The sequence below is a fragment of the Halichoerus grypus genome, chromosome 2 (assembly GCF_964656455.1).
Source record: "Halichoerus grypus chromosome 2, mHalGry1.hap1.1, whole genome shotgun sequence".
In the NCBI taxonomy this organism is placed as follows: domain Eukaryota; kingdom Metazoa; phylum Chordata; class Mammalia; order Carnivora; family Phocidae; genus Halichoerus; species Halichoerus grypus.
This window is the reverse complement of record NC_135713.1, coordinates 32,460,708-32,466,707: the sequence shown is the minus strand read 5'-3', so window position 1 is coordinate 32,466,707 and position 6,000 is coordinate 32,460,708.

The following is a 6,000-nucleotide window of genomic DNA, read 5'->3' as shown; positions in this document are numbered from 1 at the left end:
TTTACATCCAGCTTTTGTTTTTGTTCCTCTTCTTGGCTTCTTCTACTCTGATTCCATTCTGCCTTCTGTTTTTCTTTTCCTCTGCCCGTTGCTTGCAGTATAGACTATACAGATGGTCTATAGTTCAATCTTAAAATCGTTAATACCGATCAGTGACAGACAGATACTCAAAATTATCCTTTGTTAGTCTGAAACCATTATTACTAATTAGCTGATCTGCCAATATTTGCTTCACATGAAATCCATTTGCATAATTTCTAAATTTTTTATAATATATTTTATTGTTCCTTTAACTATTAAGTTCAACTAACGTCCTACCATTAAAGCACATCATTAAATACATTGCGTGTGGAAATGAGCTTACTTCACGTAGCCTTATTATTGTTTCCAACAGCTATTTTGTATAGTCTATTTTAAAGTAATTTTTAACGAGGTGAAGGCTTCCTAATCCCCTTTAGGGCCATTGTAATGAGCCAAAGTCAATTCAAACCCATTCTTTTCAAACGTTGGATTTTTCCATATCCTGTGTCTTTTCGGTATAAGCCAAGAGTCACATCTCAGCTTTTTCAGTGCTTGTGAAAGAAAATAATAGTGGCATGAATAATCATAATAGATGTATTCTTTTTCAGTCTCACTAATCAAAGTTAATAATGAGCTATAATGAGTAATATCTTCATGGAAAATTATACCAACAATTGTCACATATGAAAAATTCAAGTTTTACAATTACACAAAGTATATGATAATGCTGGGTTATAATTTTCTTACTATAAATTATTTTAAGTAGAAAATAACTTCCCTGTTATTAGCCAGTGCGTACTGGGACATTCTTCTGTTGCTTAACCGCCTGCAGGTGGCCACATTACTCAACCATGACTTTCAGTATTGCATTTTTGAATTTCCATGCAAAATCCAGATTAGTCTTGTGACTCTTTGGGTCGGCAAACCAGCGTGATTCACTTTGAGAAATGTGCCACTTTGCAGTGCCCTGACCACATGAGTTCTCTGCCAATTTCATTAAAATCTAGAGGTTGCATGCCTACCGATTTTTCTGTTTCTGGAAGGTAGCTCCATAACTGCCTTATCCCACCGTGATGTGGGAAGGGGGTGGGGAGGTCTCCTCTTGGATTATATTTTCTCAGCTCCTCTTCTCTTCCAGGTGCTTTACAAATTAGAATCCCTCAGCCGGGGAAGTAAGCATCTAGGCATTTGCAGTCTCCTTTTGGACCTTTTTGTCAGTTGCGATGTGATTTATTATGGACTTGGCATTCATCTCTTCTGGGTCCACAGCTGTCTTTGCTGGGCCAGGAGAGCTGCTCTTTAGCTACCCTGTATTAATGATAATTTGTTCTTATTTGATGTAGTATAAATTTCATAACCATAACAATTTTCTGCAGTGTGTATAAAGGCAAGTTTGTTTACAAGCTCTTTATATAAGCTTTTAAAGATACTTTGATTCCCAGTATAGCCATTCAGCACTTGGTACAAATATTTAGATCATTATTAGATAGAATGCATTCCTATCTCTTAGAAATGTGATTTCTCTATAACTGTGAAAGGGTCTTTATATGTATCTTTAGAGATATCTGCCAATGTATTCTTAATATATTTGTCAAATGTTATTTTCAAGCTATATGCAGTAATTAAGTAAAATTGTATTATTGCCTATATGAGAAAGTAAAAAATATTATATCTTATATACTTGTGATACATAATAAAATAACTTAGTAGTCATGTGGATGACTTGATGTGTAGTGAACAAAATGAGGCCTAAACCTTAGGTTTTTTGTTTTTTTATTAAAAACTCAATACCCAAAACACAAATAATCCAATTTAAAAATGTGCAGAAGACATGAATAGACATTTTTCGAAAAGAAGACATACAGGTGAACAACAGACCCATGAAAAGATGCTCAACATCACTCATCATCAGGGAAATACACATCACAACTACAATGAGATATCGCCTCACACTAGGCAGAATGGCTAAAATTAACAGCACAAGAAACAACAGGTGTCGGCTAGGATGCAGAGAAAGGGAACCCTCTTACACTGTTGGTGGGAATGCAAACTGGTACAGCCACTCTGGAAAATAGTATGGAGACTCCTCAAAAACTTAAAAATAGAATTACCCTACAACCCAGCAATTGTACTACTAGTCATTTACACAAAGAATATGAAAATATTAATTCAAAGGGATACATGATATTTATAGCATCATTGTCTACAATAGCCAAATTATGGAAACAGCCCAAGAGGATGTGGTGTGTGTGTGTGTGTGTGTGTGTGTGTGTGTGTGTATGTGTGTGTGTGTGTGTATATATATATATATATATATTCCAATATATATATATAATGGAATATTACCCAGCCATAAAAAAGAATGAAATCTTGCCATTTGTAATGACGTGGATGGAGCTAGAATGTATTATGCTAATTGAAATAAGTCAGTCAGAGAAAGAAAGACAAATACCATATGATTTCACTCACATGTGGAATTTAAGAAACGAAACAAAAGATCATAGGCGAAGAAAAAAGAGAAGCAAACCAAGAAATCGACTCTAAACTATAGAGAACAAACTGATGGTTACCAGAGAGGAGGTGGGTGGGAAAATGGGTTTAACAGGTGATGGGGATTAAGGAGTGCACTTGCTGTGATGAGTACCTGGTGTTGTATGGACGTATTGAATTACTACATTGTACACCTGAAATTAATATTACACTGTATGTTAACTAACTAGAATTTCAATAAAAAGTTTTTAAAAAGAAATGTATGCATTTTCTTTTGCTTTTTTTAAGAAAACAGACTTATAGAAACATACAAAATGGTAAAAAAAAAATACACAAACTTCAATCATTTTAAAAGAGAAAGGTTTTTGATTATAAAGCATAAATGCAGGGCGCCTGGGTGGCTCAGTTGGTTAAGTGACTGCCTTTGGCTCAGGTCATGATCCTGGAGTCCCAGGATCGAGTCCCGCATCGGGCTCCCTGCTCAGCAGGGAGTCTGCTTCTCCCTCTGCCCCTCCCCCCTCTCATGTGCTCTCTCTCTCTCTCTCATTCTCTCTCTCAAATAAATAAAATCTTTAAAAAAATTATAAAGAATAAATGCAGTGATTATGAAACACACATATTCAGGGAAATTAGTTATCTTTTTAATGGTGTATGCCTATAGTAATTTTAGAACCAGAGGATGTGATTACTTTGAATTTATGGTAGTCTATGTAAAGTTTTAATTTCACATTTTACAATTTTCCTACAAGTTGTATTTGGGGAATTCGACATCCCCAAGTTACATATGTATTATATGTATTTCTCTACATGCAACTTGAGTTAAACAAGAGGATTTAGAGCATCACATTTATATTCTATAGGTTAATAATAAATGCAGTCAGAAAAACTGTTCATTCAATCATTGGTGATTTAAAAAATATGAATTGACTGATTCCTCAACTAAATAATCAACTTAATACATCAAGTGAAATTTTTATGATAAAATGACATCAATCAGAAGCCAGTTGTGGCTGTAAACTGCGCACACACACACACACACACAAGTTTGGTGTTTACCACCAGAACAGTATAGGGACAGGCTTATGACAGCTGGCCATGATAAACACATGCCCAGGGCCAATGACGAGTTTGTGTTCAGGACTAGAATTGTGGACAGCTACTCTGAGTGTCTGTAGCTTATGGCTTAGATTAAAGACCTCCCCCAAGTTTATGCATTTACTAAGGCAAATGCAGGATCTGGGCATTTTATTATATCTTTACTTATTTTTATGTTTTTACTTATTTTATGTTTTATTATATCTTTACTTATAAATAATTCACATAAACGTTTTAATGGAATAAAGAAAAAATTAAATGCTTTCTGCTTTGCTTTTCTCCATCCTACCCTCACCCTTATAATCTCTGACAAGAGTGGTGTGGCCAAATATTACAATATTAATTTTAAAAAGTCAAGGTACTATAAATGATGTGGAATTCATCTTTCCAAATAAAGGCGGTGTGGTAACATTTTTTTTAAATTTTAATTCAATTAGCCAACATATATTACATCATTAGTTTCAGATGTAGAGTTCAGTTATTTATCAGTTACATATAACAACACCCAGTGCTCATTACATCCTGTAACATTTCTTTAATGCATGGTTACATTTGACCCATTAAGCGTAAGCATGAAAAAGAGGAGCTTCAATCTTTAAATTGTTTGTTATGTAATGAATGCAAAAGGAAAAAAAAATCATGTAGGGACTAAGGGTTGCATAAAGTTGTAAAGAAAGGTTTAGTACTGAATGAAGATGATTGTCCAATCATTAAGGTAAATCTTTATTAGGTGAAGTTTTAGCCTTAAATGATGCTACATTGGTAATTGGAAAAATGAATAAGCACAAATAGTCATTGTCTCTAATTCCTCTTTGTTTCCCAGTGTTGTGCATTGCTCAGAGCTCCCCAGACAGCCAGATACTTGGCCTTCCTCTCACACTGTGCCCAGATTTCTGACATACTCTTTCCCAGCTGATCTGCAGTTCTAGGACTAGGGCCAGACCGAGAGCTCATTATCTGACTTTTCTGAGAATCCTTCTCTCAGGTGTTAGCAGCGTCCCACAGCATTACCTGTGCCTGTCAGACAGCCCTAGATATCCAGCATTGCCTTTGGGGATTGCAAATAGAGTGAGTTACCCTATAGGGGGGATAATCTTTGCTTCTGTGTACCCGAGGAACTATTTGAGGATGGCAAGAAGCTACAAAAGGTCTCACGAGGCATATTTGTGCAAGAACCGTCATGAGCTTGCACATGCAGACATATAATTTGCTTTATTGTGTCAGGCTGTTCGTGCCGTAAAGTATAAATGAAAATCTTATTGCTGGGGAGTACATATCGAAGTTGCCGATAACGTCTATTGTTGACAAAGGTCTACTAGACTAGGACTCTTAGAATTCCAGATAAATTAGATTGGGCCATGTCCTTCTGCTTAGGAGTGAGAAAGAGAGAAGTAGTCCCTGACATCCAGCTGTTGTTCTCCAGATACTATCAGCTTGGCCTTGGTGTTCCCTGTTGAATACAAACACATTCACAGAACATCAACATTAGACAAGGCCACTCTGTGACTTTGACGAATAACAAAAAAGAACATGATCCCTCTGTAATCATGTCTGAAAATAGACAAGACATTGGTATCGTCCATGCCACAAAAATGATCCAATATCCTGCACTCTTGTGAGTGACTCCCACCTCTTTACTTCCTACAGCTTTAGTCTTAGTCTAGTCTATTCTCCTTCCAAATAAGACTTACCAAGATCCTCACTGAATTACCCTCCACACTACTTCCCAGCAGCATCCAAATCAGAGCAAACACCACTTCCTTAAATCCATCCCCCAAATCGCATAACAGAAGAGCAAATTTTATAAGTTCAAACACCCTCGTGGGGAGATGTTCCAAGGTTCCCATGATGTGTGTTTTCTCTCACAGCAAAAAGTAATAAGCCCAATTTGTATAATTTCAGGTGTGTTCCTGGCAGTCATGGGCTAGAAGATAAACTCTGACCAGATGATTACGATGGGAACTTTATAGTTGATCAAACAACTATGGTCCTTCTGATGAACAACAGTCATTGGTCATTAGGGTTTTTTTTTTTTGTTATGTTAAAATATACATAAAAAATTTACCATCTGAACTATTTTTAAGTGTACAGTTCAGTGGCATTAAGTACATTTACGTTGTTGTGTAGCTATCATCACTATCTACCCATCTGCAGAACTTTTTCATGATCCTAAACTGAATCTCTGTACCCATTCAACCATAATCCTCATTCTCCCCTTCCACAGACCCTGACTGACACCACTGTTCTGCTTTCTGTCTCTATGTATTTTACTATGTTAAGTAGCTGCTATCAGTGGAATCACATAATAGTTATCCTTTTGTGTCTGGCTTATTTCAGTTAGCATAATGTCTTCAGTTTATCCATGATGTAGCAGAGGTCAGAATTTCTTTCCTT